At 43.5% G+C, this 17,205-nt stretch overlaps 1 protein-coding gene across 2 annotated transcripts in view; it reads right to left on the bottom strand.

Moving 5' to 3' along the window:
* Positions 1-17,205, bottom strand: part of GALNTL6 (polypeptide N-acetylgalactosaminyltransferase like 6) — a 790,170-nt gene that overhangs the window by 540,001 nt on the left and 232,964 nt on the right. The window lies entirely within an intron of this gene.

The raw sequence follows: 17,205 nt of genomic DNA, 5'->3' as shown, positions 1-17,205 counted from the left end.
GCAGAGAAAGGCGGCCCTGGAGGCTCAACTTGCTCCGCAAACTGTGAAGTTGATTTTGTCACATAGAAACCTTGGTGAATAGGAATTCAGTGATCACTTGGGCAGGTAAGGAAAGGCCAGTGCAAGAATCCTTTAGATGAGGCTTGCTACTTTCCCGTGATTTTATAAGCCATTCGCTTTGCTACTGTGCTGTGTGCACAGCAGTCTGAGTAGAAGCAGTTACAATGTCAGCGCTCAGGCATCGGGACGTCTGGATCTGAGTCTCAGCGCGGCGTCTTACCAGCGGTGGAACCATGGGCAGCGGGTCTGAGCCTGTCTTTAGGCTGTTTATCGATATTACAGGGCTTTTTTGATGTTATAGTTTTGCACGTAACTCTGTAGAATTCTTAGAACCATATCCAGCCCATGAGAAGCCTCAATAAATGTGAGCTAACATTATTATTCTTGATTTAGCTACTCGACTATTATGAATGGTATATGTTCTGATTTGGATGGTTTGGCATTGCTTTGACTACATGCATATTTCAGTCCTCAGAGACATCCTTATATTGAAATAAGTTAAATTTTTATATGATTCTAGTTCATAGTTTATAGTTTACTCCTTCCTTCAGCTCAAAAATGTGAAGCAGTTTTCCACATAGTATTAAATCTCAACCTACATTCAGGAGCTCTGTTCTTTTTTAATAAATTAACTTAAGGCACATGGTTAAGTGACTTTATACTATAATAAATGCTGCTTTACCCCATTGACTGGGGTCAATTAAATTATGATTTTTAGAACTTACCTCCAACAGTAGCACTGGGTCCATTAGAACAAATGATTTAGTGTACAAAGCAGTACAGTGACCTCACGGCAAGGCTGCGGGATGATGTGACGCATGGTCAGCGCAAAACTCCTTTGAGGTGTAGGTTGTGTTAACTAGGGCGTCTGAAACATAGCCAAAATCAAACATAACAAAGAAGGACAGACCAACGGCACCTCTTACATTCCTGATTGGTTACTTACTAGTATTTTGGTTGAAAATATTTACTGTCTCCCTTGCAATGGGCACTTGATGTCCACTATCCCCGTTAGATGCAGTTCTGGGGACAGGCACCTTATTTGACCCTACTCTCTGTCGAATCTTCAGCACACAGTCAGTTTAATATTCCTTAAATGAATTAATGGATGAATTGCAATAGGTATTAAACATAAGATAGGGGAGGAATCAAACGTGTCTTTTAAGCCTTTTCCCCCCAAGAAATGTAGCTACAAGAGGGGAAAATAGAGAAAGGGAGGTAGACAGGAGCTTATGAGATTGAGGCTTTTTTAAGATACGTGAGATTCAACATGCTTGAATGCTGCGGAGGCGACCAGAGAGAACGCTGTCGCGCATGTGCACGTGTGCGTGCGTACACGTGCACACACACACACACACACACACACACACACACACACACACACAGGATTCTTCTCTGGGAAATGTCAAACATAATCTCCAAGCCTCCCTTTTCTGACTTGCATTCTTTGAAAACAGTGGATTTATTCACTATTGTTAAACTGACCACAAATGGTCTACATGAATGGCATCTTTTGAGTGTGCACTCGCTTTCTCAACTTTTCAGTATAATGGTTTGTTGCTCTTGAGATAATAGTTTGAAGAATCACCCAAGCTGTTGGAATATTTGCATCGTGATTATATGCCGAGCAGCAGGTTGAATGTTCTATTTCCATCTGCCTCAACTTAGTCAGTGTCAGAGCTATTATTAATATTACCATCATTATTATTATCACTGAATTATCTGAATCCCAAATTAGGGAACGGACAAACTGGGTACAATCTCTAGAGGAATAAAAATAACTTTGCTAAAAGGAAATTTTTGTGTTGTATAATCAAGCCTTTTGAATTTAATTCCCTACTCAATTTTAAAAGGGCAAGTTTATCCAAGTGTAAATAATACGCTCGTGTCTGTGACAAATGAAACCGTTTAAAAATAATAAACTAGGCTGCAAAGCTTTCAGCGCCCATTCTTTTCAACATCATGTGCCCTTCAGTCTCCTTGAACAATGAAGGTAACCCCGTATCGGCTTTGAATCACCATTTATTTCTAAGAAGAGGAAGACTGCACTGAGCTGAAACTCCCCTGTTCACTACAGAGCTGGAAACCAAGACAGAAGGAACCAGAGGCAACTGGCCTCTTAGATGCACAGTGTTTCCCGTTTTCCGTGGAGTCTGAAAACTCTTGAATTATCTGTTATTTGGCACTATCAATGCTTATTATTCAGTAGACTTAATAAGATGACACAGAGATTTTAGGGAATTGTTGGTTTATCTATGACTTAAATTTAGTTCAGGGATGTTTCTCTGTGCAGCCCTGCCTCCTCTATTTAGAAGATATCCGTAAAATCTTCAATCCTCTATGATAGTCTTTCATTAGGTAAAGTGTATAAATTACATTTTTTTCCAAAACAAGTAACATTACAAAAACTTTTTAAGAGGAAACCCTCAGCTATGCTGAAAAGATGGCTAACACAGAGGAATTTTTCAAGTGTGGCTTTGGCATTAATACTGCCAACTTGAATCTGTGTGCTGGTGTCAAACTTTTGCAGAGATGTAAGGGGAGACCTGAGAAGGTGAAAATGTGCTGTTCAAGTGTATATAGGGATGCTATGAATATCCATCAACAGATGACTGGATAAAGAAGCTGTGGTACATTTATATAGTGGAATACTACTCAGCCATAAAAAAGAATAAAATAATGCCTTTTGCAGCAACATGGATGGACCTGGAGATCATCATTCTAAGTGAAGTAAGCCAAAAAGAGAAAGAAAAATGCCATATGATATCACTCATATGTGGAATCTAAAAAAAAAAGAAAAAATGAACTTTTCTATAAAACAGAAACAGACTCACAGATATAGTAAACAAACTTATGGTTGCCAGGGGGAAAGAGGGTGGGAAGGGATAAAATGGGAGTTCAAGATTTGCAAACACTAACTACTATATATAAAATAAAGTTTCTACTGTACAGCCCAGAGAACGATATTCAATACCTTGTAGTAACCTATAATGAAAAAGACTGAAAACAAATACATGTATGTACATGTAGGACTGGAACACTGTGCTGTGCATCAGAAATTGACACAACACTGTAAACTGACTATGCTTCAATAAAAAAGAAAAAAATGTGCTGTTTGAAAGCAGGGAAACTTCTGACTTTCTCTTCTTTTCTTTTCTTTTTTTTTTTTTATGAGAACCTTGTGACTTCCTGTGCTTGGTGCATGGCGGGGGCCCTGTCTGGTGTCGCTCACTGCTCTACAGACATGTGGCTGCCCTGCCTTTGCTAAAAGGACCTCCAGACGGCCATCACCACCCCTCAGAGATCTCACCTCCACCAGGATGCTCAGCCCACCACCCTCCACTTGCTCAGAGAGGACCTCCTGGATTCTGGGATCTAAATTTGAGCTCCTGGGATACAGCCTTTTCCCGCCCTGTAACATGCCTTCAGATCACCCAGCATCGTATATCTATTACACTGTTAACATGATTCAGTGCCAACCGTGTCCAGTGTCCCTCTCCTCATCTCCCCTCCAACTCCAAGAAGACCTTGTGTCTTTTGTCCCCACTGCCAAGGACTCTGCTTGGGGCTTGGTAGCCCCTCAACACAGCTGTTGCATCAATACCCGATGGGACGTGAGGACAGGTGCTTTTACAGTGGATGTTTCCGTGCAGGATGGACAAGTCCAGCGAGCCTGCCCCGGCAAGCTTTTCCCTTTCCTTATGTTATTTTGGAAAATATCAGGAAACTGACTTTCTTCTTCTCTTGGGGATCGTGAAACGATCTGTGAAGATGAGGCTTCGTGTTGCGTTGATTCCTGGAATTTGTATGCCTCCCTTCTTTATACCTGCAATTCTCGACACATAGTTGGCACGTGCAAATACTTTCCAAATGAACGCTCAGTGGTTGAAGATGTGTCCATGTGAATTCAGTGACTTCGCTCTCCAACCACGAGGAAAAAATAAAGCCTGTTTTCAGCTGCCCGTCTCTACAATGATTTTGTATATGAGGAAGATAATATCGAATCAGATGCTGGGAGCTCTAAAAACAGCAGGGAAAGAAACACACTTCAAGTATCTTATCTTGGTGGTGATAAAAATACGAACTTAAGAGTGAACAAAACCTACAAACAAGCAAGCCAACTGGAAAGACACAACGGTCAACACTCAGAAGAGCACTTTCACAGTAAGGTTTGTCATCCAAGTTAAATAAATGGCACAAAAGTATTTAATAATTCGTCATTCTTATTAATGCCACATAATTATCAAAGGCCATCAGTGATATCCATTATCCTCCGTGAACATGCCAAAAATGAACTTTTGGCCCCCAAACTGTGCCTGAACAAGACAGATAAAGGCTATTTTCTTCATCTGGAATTGTGATTGTAAAGGTTAAGGGGGAAAGACACTGCAAACCTTTGATAGCAACTCTCTTGTCAAAAGCAGAATTTTTTATGAGACAACGGCTCTGAATGTCCTTAAATCCAGAGTTTAAATCTTTTCAAATATAATCGGTGTGTACTGAAAAGTCTGTCATTAAAACAAATGAATTCAAGTATTTTGATTACTTATCTTGAAAGAACAGTTGGATGATGAAATGCTGAAGTTTTGCAAGAAATAAAAGAGCTCATTTTAGGCAATAGTTCTTCGGTGGAAACAGACTAAGTGGATGCGAAGGATGAAGTTTCAGTATAATTTTGAAATATATATCCTATCATGCAGATTAATAAATGGACACTCTAAAGCACACTTTCTAACAATTAAGCATTTACCCTGAAAGGTACTGAAATCTCTCGTTTCACTTTGGGTTTTTATTTCCTTCAGCAGCATGATATAAACATAGGGATACATAAATACCATGAAATGTCTACATTCTGCTGAAAGGTTATAAAGTGAAACACAATTAGAGTCCGGCAATCAGTACCCGAGCGTCCTACGTGATGGAAGTCATAAAATTCAGCTACATTTTATCTGGAAAAAATATTACACGCTAAAGCAAGTTCTAAGTCACATGTGTATGCCAGGAAACACTCTACTCGGCGGTAGCGTGCCGGTTTTTTAAAACAATTACTACACTTTTAATTTTTGTGTTGAGAAAAGTTTTACATTGACATAAAAGGAACCATTTTAAAGCAATCAAGTCAGCGGCGTTTCGTGAGTCTGCACCATGCCATCACTGCCTCTATCTAATTCCAAAATATCATCATAGCCTGAGACGAAGCCTGTTGATGCTGAGAATCCGCTCCTTCCAGCTTCACTGACTGTCACCCCAAGCCCCGGCCGCCACCTGCAACCTGCATTCTGCTTCTCTGGATTAACCTACGTGAACATTTTGCATATGGAACCACATCATGTGCCCTCTTCTGTATTCGGTTTCTTCCACTTGGCCCATGTCCTAGAGGTTTATCCACGTGGCAGCAAGTGCCAGCACCTCACTCTTCTCGTGGGTGAGTAATCTCCCCTTGGATGTCTCTAGCACAGTTTGTAGATTCATCTGATGGTGGCACTTGGGCTGTTTCCACTTCTGAGCTACCGTGATGCATGCCGCCTTGCACACTCGCGCACCTGCCTCCAAGCACTCGGCTTCCGTTCTCTTCAGTGCACACCTGAGGGCGGAAGCGCTGTGTCAGGTGGTGAGGACACGCTTCACTTCCGGAGGAACCGCGGAATGGCTTCCTACAGGGACCCAAACACGGTCCATCCCCAACGGCAACGTACCAGGGGTCCAGATTCTTCACACCTTGCTCACAGTTGTCATTTTCCACTTTTTAAAACATCCTGCTTACCTACCTTCATGGATACAAAGCAGCACCCCGACGTGGCATTTTGTTTTTAACTGACGTACAGTTTACAATGTCATGTCAATTTCTGGTGTGCAGCATCACGTCTCAATCATACATATACACACACGTGTTCATTTTCGTATTCTTATTCACTATGGGTTACTACAAGATATTGAATATAGCTCCCTGTGCTGCACAGTAGGAACTTGCTGTTTATCTATTTTATATACTGTAGTGAGTCTCTGCAAATCTCGAACTCCCCATGTATCTCTTCCCACCCCTTTCCCCCTGACCAACAAGGCTTTGATTTCCATTTCTCTGTTGATTGGTGGTACTGAGCATCTTCTTGAAGAACTGTGCCAATTTTTAATTGTTAAAAAATTTTCAGTACCCGCCTACTCTTGCCTCTGTATCAGGGGCCGATTTTAACCTTCTAATCGGCCCTCCCTTCTAACATCTCACACCATTCAAAAGAGAACGTGAGGTGAGCAAGTGGATACTTTTGCACCTTCATCTCGTCTTATTTGAGATACGGGCAGAGTTCTCTCTTTTCTCCTTTCTGGGAAATTGCAGTGTTTGTCATGCCCTGCTTAGTGTTAGGGCAGTTAAGGTATCTCTGTAACTCTGCAGTCAACGTGCTAACAGTTGCCCACAACACCATGTTACTTTCTTCGGGCACTAAGTTTGCATGCCGAGGGCATATTAGCTTTCAACACTCTCAGGATAATCCCGTGGCATTAAACTCACTTCAGTTGTGAGTGAAAAAAGACACGGGAGGATGTGATTGGCAGTTACATTGCAAATGGCCATTCTTTACGTAGACATCTTTAAAATTTACCAAAAAAAAAAAAAAGCACAAAAATGAATAATCTGAGCTTGTACTTGGACATTACTGTCAGTCCAGTTATACAAACCGATTTCTCAAAAAGGAGAATTTTCTCTCTGTTGCGAATTCTGGGAGTTGATGAGAACTTTTTCTTTTCTGTCACTGAAAAAAATCTTAAAAATGAATAAAGAATTAATTGAACTCAATGAGATACACCAAACGTGTGATATATGTGTGGTAGATATTAACATAACAGGACTGAGGATTAGGGTGTAATATTAATCAGCCTATTTCCTAAAAGGTGTTGCTGACTTTGGCTTTGAAGAGGCAGAGGGCCATTCTCTGGGGGGCTTGGCCCAGCCACCGTATTACTGTAAAAAGCCCTAACACCCATGTCTTCCTTACAAAAAAAGCTTTCTGAATGCTGCCGTTACTTGAGTGTGGAACTCTAGCCTGAGGTTTTATCTGAGCCTGCAGATTCCATTCCATCCTTCTGCTCTCCATTGAGTAACAGTGCTGTTGTTGGAGGACTGTTTTCAGTTCAAGGTCTGGGGCTGCTGCTTCTAACTGTAGCCCATTCCGATCGCTGGCAATCGGCTTGGGAACAACAAGCAACCCAATTTCATCTTATTTCATGGGAGTAGAAGTTTGCTAAAAATGTTTTTGGAAACTGAAAAGAACCGTGAAAGGCTGAGATGTAACTGTACTTAGGAGGTCAGAGATAGCCCGCCAGCCGCAGTTTTTCAGATGCTGCCAGGGGGCGCGGGGAGCCCCGGCTCTGAGGCCAAGGCGTTTACTCCTTACAGCAGCACCAGCTTTGTGCTCACGCCTGTCCTCTTGCACCCCAAGTCCCACGGGGGAGATGTGGAGGGGTGCGCAGGCGACTGCCACACACACAGTGGGTCTGGGTCACAGCAGAGGATGCAGATCTTAGGACACTCCTCATCTTACAAAAGGACCACGTGCCCTCCTGGGCCATCTTTGCCCTGGCGGGGAAGTATTATCTGCTGTCCTGGTCGGGAGACAAAGTGCCCCTCTGCTCAGAGACAGACGCAATCTCTATCCTGCAAAGCTGTTTGCTATACAGACAACACTGAAAAATAATCTTCAACAACAACAAGAAACACACTGTTAACGCCCTTTTTCAGAAAAAGTACAAGCACACAAGAGACTCAGGGAGAACTGTCTTTGACAGACAGTCACGGGTCGTTCTTCTGTGCGGTCTCACCCGCCGAGGGATGGAGTCATGGCCACGCATCCCCGAGGGCTCCCAGGAGTCACCTTACTGAGACAGGAAGGGGGCAGGGCACAGCCATCAGAGGAATGCCACAGTAATTAACATCAAATTGGTGCAAGATTCAACCCCCAGCAGGCTTTGAGGCTCGAGATGGTGGGAGACTTAACTTCTAGCAGACCTTGAGCTCACTATACGCCCACTGTAACATATTAGCGCGGTGAGGTGCACACCCGCAGGCGCCACGGCAGCCCCAAGGCTGGCCACAAAGGGTCACAGAGTGGGAAATGGCCAACTTCCTGGGAATCCCAGCCCCTTCTCCAGGCTAGTTGGACTGGTCCTTCCACTTATTAGCATATGAAGCTATCAAAGCCCATAAAAATGGGCAACACTGGCCCTCATGGCCTCTCTCTCTCCCTCTTTGGAGACGGCCTGCACTCTGTCTATGGAGTGTGTACCTACTTTTAATCTGAGCACCCAGCTCCCACACCTCGTGGCCTTTCTCTTGCCTTTCAGTGTATCTCTCTGATAAATCTACCTTCACTCATCTGTGGCTCTCTCTTGAATTCTTTCCTGCACGAAGCCAAGGACCCACACTTGGCGGGGCACGTCCCAGGCGCTCAGCAGAAGCCTGGGACGTGGCCCTTCTCACGCCCCACATCATTACAACTAAGTCACCTTACGAGAATGAGGAGGATGCTGCTGCTCACAGGACATGGAGATGGGCAGGCTCGGAGTCCTTGCTCGCTTGACAAACCAGTGAGTCCACCTGTCCTGAAGCCCACCTTTCACTTCGACTCTGCTGTGTCAGTAATAACTTACACGTCATTTAAGCCACTTTAGTCACGTCGCTGGGAGACTCTGACAGCTACCCGACTCTCCTGTTTCCTCTCAGCATCCTTCCCTGGAGTTAGCCCTGCACCTGCAGATAACACTTTAGTGATGGTTCTGAAAAAGACAGGGCCCTGACGGCACTAAATTATTACTCAATGCCTTTCATGAACCCTGCTATCGTTTAAAGTTTTGGGGGAAAAAAGTAGATAAAATAGAAAAGTACATTTGGGACTTTCTAAAGCTAGCCTAGTTTTGTTTGATAAATATTTATTGATTGAGTGAAAAATTTTTAGAACATCCTGACATATAGACATTTTGGTTGTCTCAAAACAAACTAAAAATGAATGTGTATTAAATAAATATTAGATCTTAGAGGACTAGATTCTACAGAAAGCCAGGCTGCCGTCTATCAATGAGAATCAATAAAACAGACCTGCTTTCTAGTGTGAAGACTTAACAAACCTAGACACCAACGTCCCCAAAGCCTGGAGAATAATCTCTTTGAATTATGTAGTCTTATTTAATCTGCTTATGGGACACACAGAGGAATGAGGTTAATACTAGGTGAGTTTTATAAAAAGTGATGAATGTATCTTTGTGAAAATGTAATGTATGAATTTGTACTTTATCGCAATATGATTTTTCGCATTTAAAATAAAACACGTTCCGAAAGTATCTTTCTACCATCAGCAGACTTCATAGATCCGAGGGCTCTGGTTCAGTTTTCTCACTAGGAAACTGGCTGATCTCATCTCCTGAGCAGACGCTCTCTTAGCAGACAGACCATTCCGTCTACACAGCCACCCCGGTTTATCACGCCAGGTGTTTGTCCATCGAGAACGATTTCAATGATGTGTTTTGCTGGTATTGACTAGTCCGCTTGTGAATGAGTTAACACTGAGTCCCAGGGCTTAGAGCCCTGGGGAGGACGACACTGTCTGAACCTCCTAGGTCACCAGGTGCCCACGTGACCTGAGCTGAGCAGCGCATGCAGCGCCTTCCCAGACTTTGTGCAACACACAGCGCCGAGCGCCCCTGCAGCTCCCAAAGCTGTGGGTCTGCGAGGTGCGGAGCTTCCCCAGATGCATGGAAAGAAAGCAGAACTCGGGCGGCGCACGCACTATCCTTGATCCTTAGAGCAATCGTGGGAGTCCGGTCCTGCTTTTCTCATCACAGACGAGGAAACCAAGGCTCAGAGCCAAACGCCGCACCGCTGGGATGAGTCACAGCGCAGGTTGTGCCTTTGGCTCTGCAGCCCACTAGCTCTGCATTAGAGCAACTATTACCTCAACCGAAATCAAGTTTTAAAGAGCCAGCGTCCAGTCCCTTTCAGTACTAATGGGGTTATTTGTATCATTTAATGACATCTCCATGATGGTCCAAAGGGCAGCTCTGAAGGTCTCCCAAGTGAACGATGGAAGTCATATGATAGAGTAGAAACAGCATTTTCTTCATAAATGGTGTGTAGCCTGTTGAGTGTGTGTGTGTATTACATTTATGTGTGTGTATATACATATATAATATATTAGCCCTTGTCAATATAAGATCATATATATGTATAGACACACATATATACGAACATATCTATGTTTACTATCAGTCTGGGTACTATGTGGATATAAACATACTTATGTCTAGTTGAGGACATAAAATTACACCTATCTGTACTCTTTCTATACTCAATGGAGCTAGTAGATAAAAGAAATGAACAGTAATCAAATGTGCCTTTCAATGAAGAAAGACAAGTGAATATTCTCACCCCGTGCAGATAACATGCTGCGTGCGCACAAGCAGAGACACAGAACAGCTGTGCATCCAGGGGGCTAAGGTGTTTATGGAAAATATCTAGACACAGCCTTACACTGTCCCCCAAAAGCACATATTCACTGCCTACGAGGCAGGTATCAGGCGCTGTTCAAATAACTATTACTTTTAACCCTTACAGCAGTTGTGTAAGCTGAGTCCTGTTTTGCTCCTGAGGGAGGAGGAAACCAAGGCTCAGAGCCGAACACCACGAAGCCAATAAGTCACAGTGTCCGGTGTCTGTAACACTCACATCACTTCTTCTAGCTGGAGGTGGTTTCTCTCCATTAACCAAGGAAAATTCTAAAAACATCCCAAGACGGTTTTCTTTTCTTTGCCAATACTCAGTTACTTCATGTATCTTACTATGCATTTCAACATCTGATTTTTTTAATTAAATTTTTATTTCAAGGTAGTGCATTTGCTTGAGAATTATCAAAGCACTACACCTGTTCCCCATCAGATTAAAGTGAACTTTCAACCCCGTGTGCCACCCGAGTGTCAGTCTTCATGACCCCCGTGTGTATTGACTAGTTCCCTCCTTTTGCCTCAGGGATTATCCCCGAACAACAGAGGTGGAAAAATGAGACTGAATTCCAACTTGGGGTGTCAGGAGCCTTTGTGGGTCCTCCAAGCTGCTAAATGAGGACACACAATTTTATTCAGGACTTGAGGCTCAGATCGGAAGTGGAAATAGCACATCAGTAACTCACCAGGAAAGTGTTAAGTAAAAAAAAAAATAAGAAAATTTACGACCTTTAAGGGGTACAGAGAGGAGAAGCAAGAGCAGACAGTAAAAGGAAGAGAAGATCCCACCACACCTCCTAGAAACATAAAATGACCACATTTTTTCTAGTATGTAGACTCTTTATTTTTCAAATAATCCATCTACCATATTAACTGGCTATAAATATTACCTTCATTCCTAATTATCCAATAACCACGCTGAAGACCCTCTTGTTCATCCTTTCTAGTTTGTGCCACGCTACATTAATTCATTTAAGAGCTTCGTAGCTGCAATTTTAAAGCAGAAGTCAATCCATCATTTAGTCATATTGATTTCTGTATCATCTGTAATTATTCAACTCTGTTGAGTGTTCTCTCACCCATAATTTTTTATCCTAAAGTGTCTGTGTGAGAGAGACAGAAAGAGAAACAAGATGAGACCAGAGAGAAAAAGCACAAAAATAAAAAAAGACAGTATGTTACAAGATTATGATCAGAACAGCAGAACATTGGAAGACAGAAAACATATGCAAGAGGTAGGAAAATATACTACGTACAATCTATAACCACTGGAAAAAATACTTAGGAAGCTGTTTCAATGAGTCTTTTGTCCTCCAGCATAGGGTCACAGTTCTAAGTGTTGTGTTAATGTCCTCACAACTAGACACGAACTTTTCCCTAAAATCGCCCCATGATCCAATCAACATGGAAGAATTATAACCTACACTTAAATATAAGACAAGACACTATAAGCCTTCTAGAAGAGAACACAGGCAAAACATTCTCTGACATAAAGTGTAGCAATGTTCTCCTAGGGCAGTCTACCCAGGCAATGGAAATAAAAGCAAAAATTAACAAATGGGAGCCAATTAAACTTATAAGCTTTTGCAAAGCAAAGGAAACCACAAGCAAAACAAAAAGATAACCTACAGCATGAGAGAAAGTATTTGCAAATGATGTGACTGTCAAGGGATTAATTTCCAGAATATTAAACAGCTCATACAAGTTAGTAAGAAAAAAACAAACAACCCAATCCAAAAATGGGCAGAAGACCTAAACAAGCCATTCTCCAACGAAGACATACAAATGGCTAATAGGCACATGAAAAAATGCTCAATCTCACTAATTATCAGAGACATGCAAATCAAAACTACAATGAGGTATCACCTCACACCAGTCAGAATGGCCATCATTCAAAGTCTACAAATAATAAATGCTGGAGAGGCTGTGGAGAAAAGGGAGCCCTCCCACACTGTTGGTGGGAATGTAGTTTGGTGTAGCTCTTATGGAAAACAGTATGGAGATTCCTTAAAAAACTAAAAATAGAGTTACCTTATGATCCAGCAATCCCACTTTTGGGCATATATCCAGAGGGAACTCTAATATGAAAAGATACACACACCCCAATGTTCATAGCAGCACTATTTACAACAGCCAAGACACAGAAACAACCTAAATATCCATCAACAGATGACTGAGTAAAGAAGCTGTGGTATATTTATAGATTAGAATACTACTCAGCCATAAAAAATAATAAAATAATGCCACTGCAGCATTACGGATGGACCTAGAGATTGTCATTCTAAGTGAAGTAAGCCAGAAAGAGAAAGAAAAATACCACATGGTATCACTCATATGTGGAATCCAAAAACAAAAAATAGGATACTATGAACTCATCTACAAAACAGAAACATACTCATAGACACAGTAAACAATCTTTTGGTTACCCAGGAAAGGCGGTGGAAAGGGATAAATTTGGGAGTTTGAGATTTGCAAATGTTAGCCACTATATAAACAAATAGATTTAAAAAACAAGTTTCTTCTGTATAGCACAAGGAACTATATTCAATATCTTGTAGTAACCTTTAAAAAGAATATGAAAATGAATATATGTATGTACATGCATGACTGGAACATTGTGCTGTACACCAGAAATGGACACATTGTAACTGACTGTACTTCAATTTTTTTTAAAATGCTGACTCATCATTCATTCTGTTCCTGTTGCCTCATCTCTGCTAATGACACACATTATCCAAATGCCAGCCTCTCTGTGAAAGCATCTGGTTGGTCCCAATTCTGGTTCGCTGTTGTTACTTAGCGTCTTGATGCTAGTTTGCACTCTGTGCAGGAGTGTGCATCTTTCTGTGTGGCATGTCTGTATCCACAAGTGTTTCTTTCTCCAGATGTGTTTCCTAAAATGCAAGGACTGTCCTGCCCTAGGCTGAGCCCTCCCCAGCACAGGCGATTAGAGATCCTCAATGGTTTGGGAAACGTAGTTGCCTTCAAATAAAACACAAGGAAATAATAGCACTATGAGTAATGTTATATGTTCTTTCTTGCTTGCTTTCTCGCTTTCTTTCTCTCTTGCTTGCTTTCTTGCTTTCATTCTTTATTAAATTGGCAGGACCACCCCACCAATAAAATGACTTTTCATGTCCCCATTTCTGTAGTTGACACCTAGGATCTATGTCATTCTGTTTTTCGTATCAATCACTTTTGGAAAGTGAAGGGAGGACAAGGCACAGGGTATCTGGTGGAGGCAGAATTAAGCAATGCATAGGAAGGACTTCCTTAGCTTTTGAAACAACAACCTGAAAAAAAAAAACAAATCCATACTTCAGTGAGGCTGGTGCACTTCACTAAAGGACACCGCTGTCCATGAACGGTTCAAGGAAGAAAACTGGGGGGGGGGGGGACACTTAGTCTTCTTTTCTCTGCGCCTCACAGTTTTTTCATAAAAACGTCCCACTCACTTCTGAGGATTCTACTTGCAAATACATCTCCAGTCCACCCCTTTTCCTCCGTCTCCACTGCTGCAGTCAGAGTTCCTGCTGCCATTCTCTCACTGCATTACTATGCAGCCTCTTAACTGGTCTATCAATCGTGTTCCTAAAAAGTGCAACCTAGGGGGTGGGGAAGGTGTAGCTCAAGTGATACAGGGCGTGCTCAGCATGCGTGAGGTCCTGGGTTCAACCCCCAGTACCTCCATTAAGATGAATAAACAAAAATAAACATAATATGACCTCCCCCCTTAAAAAAAAAACAACGCAAATAAATCTTATTTTAAAAAAGAAAATGTTCAATCCATTTGTCACGTATCAGCTAGAGTGCTGCTTTTAAAGAAAAAAGGCCCCGTTACTTCCCTGCTAAAAACCCTTCAATATCTTGCACTTGAAGTAAAATCCAAGCACCACACCTTGGCCACCTTCCCGCCCACCCGGCTCTGCACCTGCGCACTCTGCCCTGGCCACACAGGTTGCCTTCCATCTCGAGTGTGGACCAAGCTTTTCTTTTCATTTCTCCTCCTGCCTCAAATACTTTTTGATGTCTTTTCCCCACCATCCCTGGAAAAGGTCTATTAGAAAATGGCTACATCCAATATTTACTTCTTTCAGTTGAAGGACTATTTACATTCTTTGCTTTCTCATCAAATAATCACCCAGTTCACTGGTTAGAAATAGTATCTCCATCCCCGATGAGCCAACAAACCCAGTGAATGCTTCAGCTGCTGTTTACCCCTTCCAGGATGTTACAATTCCTACTAATTCACTTTGGGGAGCTTCATAGTTGGCTGGTTTTTTTTTTTCTTTTTCATCTCGGATCGTTCATTCTTGGGCAGGCTGGCCGATGGAGAAGGTTGCTCGGCTGAGTGAATGTGGGATGCTGAAATCCTGCGTGCCCAGTTCAACGTGGCACGCCCTCTGGTGCAGACTGCATCCGCCCAGAGGAAAGGGGGCCACATGCAAAACCACAGGAAGGCGCCCTGCAGACGGGCAGCAGAGCCCACCTCCCCACAGCCCCGCCGGGAGAGGCTCTTCTTCCTTTGACTGGTCACACGTCATCCTGCAGGGCTCACTGTAAGGGCCAGCTCTTCAGGGAGCTCTTCCTGGGGGGACTCTGACGCTGCTAACAACCATGACGTGTTGCCACGGATAACGTGTCTTCGCTGTTATTGGTTTAGGGAACCACTTAAAATTTGGTAAATATCTTTGGATTTACTAAAAATCTAATATCTTCTGCCTCAAGAATGGAGTCTTAAGAAATCAGCTAATAGGATAAAAAATCTGTTTTAAAATCTTGTTTGTCTCCACTCTCACCCTCACCCCATCATAAAAACAAACAAACAAACAAAAACAAAAAACAAAAACTCTTATGATTTGGGGAAAGGATCAACAGAAACCTCTCCCTGCTCTATGAGCATCAGACCTCTGGTTAACTTTCTGACCTTATCCGCCTGGAAACCAGATAAAAGTTGGACTCTCAAGTATGTTAATGGGCAACCCTGCTTAGTTTAAAACTAAGTGAAAGGCCAGCACGAAGAGTCATGTAAAGCGTGGACCTTGGGTGGCTGTGACGTGTCCGTGGCTCTTCCGCAGCTGTAACACACGAACCGTCAGGCTGATGGTGGGTGAGGCTCTCTGCGGGGTGGGGGAATATGGGAAATCTCTGTATCTTCCTCTCAATTTTCCTATGAACCTAAAACTGCTCAAAAAATAAATGAAAATTAAAAAAAAAAAAAAAAGTAACGACCCTGTTGGTGACTTGTGTTTGGACGCAGGAGGCACTGCGGGCAGGTCAGAGCACTGGGCTTGCCCGAGTGCCGTGACCGGCAGCCCCTCACGCCCTGTGCCGGATGCTGCAAAGCAGGCGCATCCTTCTGTGACGCTGCTCGCCCTCCCCGGCACCCTCCTCTCGAGCGCCCACGGGCCGGCCTCCCGGTGTTCCATCCGCCCTTTCCCTCACTCTGCTTTCCCCACTTACGTATTATTTTAATTCTTCGAATCTGCCTAAGGTTTTACCGCATTCACTGACATCCAGTGTTAGTTCTGTTGCTTCACTGCTCAATGACTGAAGCGCACGTGGCTAAAGAAACACTTCTTCAACGAGCTCTCCTCTGCCCCCGCCCCCGCCCCAAGTCTAAAGTACCCCTCCCACTGCCCTCCTTTCCATGGAACCCACGTCTTTCCTGTCATAGCGCTTATGAGAGTTTGTGTTGAAAACCCTTTGCCACCTGAGGGATAAACTTTGTAAGTCAACCTCTGGGTTACTCCGCTCTGGTGAAAGAACGCACGTCTTAGGGACCATCCTGTTAACTGCACGTGTATCCCACAGTCATCACTCTGTAAAAACAACCGTGGGTAGCAGGTACAGTGGATGTAGGCCGGCACCCCTTCTGTCACGATCAGTGCCCGCTGACTCGCACGGGGACCCTAAAGGGAGCGCCCAAGACTGGAAGCGGTGGTCTGAAGCATGTCTTGGCGACCTGGGTGAAAAGCAGGACTTGACAGTGGCAATAGCTTTAAGACGACAGAACACAGAAGTGCAGAGACACGTGCGGCCGCACAGAAGAGCAGGAGTGAGCTAAACCCACTGGGGTGGCTTGGGAGCGTGCTGACGCAGCTCTGAAGGAGCTGCAGGGGACTGCAGGAGGGGAAGACACCTGAGAGGCAGAAGCCACGTCCCGCTGATCACGGCTGGATCGCGTGGGAAATGGTGCATTCTCAGCGTGCCGGCCCCATCCCACGCATCTCTAACCACCCGCAGGCTGAGGGGTTCAGGGCATCAGGGGGTTATGTGCACACAAATTAGAAGGTGATACTTAAGGAGAAAATAACTGACCTGTTATGTGGAAGACATGTGTATTTATGTATTTATTTTGTTAATAATTTCTTTTAAATTTACCCAGATCTCACAATAACAAATCCTTCTATCTGTATTCAGTGCATGAACATGCAGGCTGGCACGCCTAGTGCTTTTCACCATTTTACCAACTCGAGAGCGGATGTGGGAGCTGGGATGTGGGGTCGGTGGATAACGGGGGCGGGATGTCCTGCTCAACGGACAAGGCTTGCGTGGAGAGACGCTGCTCTGGTAACTAGCGACCCCGTCCTGGCCGCATTCCCGGAAGTGAATACAGAAAAACTCTGCACCCCTAGCGGGGATACACGTTACGTCCTC

This window comes from Camelus bactrianus, chromosome 31 (genome assembly GCF_048773025.1).
Source record: "Camelus bactrianus isolate YW-2024 breed Bactrian camel chromosome 31, ASM4877302v1, whole genome shotgun sequence".
Taxonomy (NCBI): Eukaryota; Metazoa; Chordata; class Mammalia; order Artiodactyla; family Camelidae; genus Camelus; species Camelus bactrianus.
The sequence above is the reverse complement of the archived record's forward strand: the minus strand, read 5'-3'. Positions and strand labels throughout refer to the sequence as shown.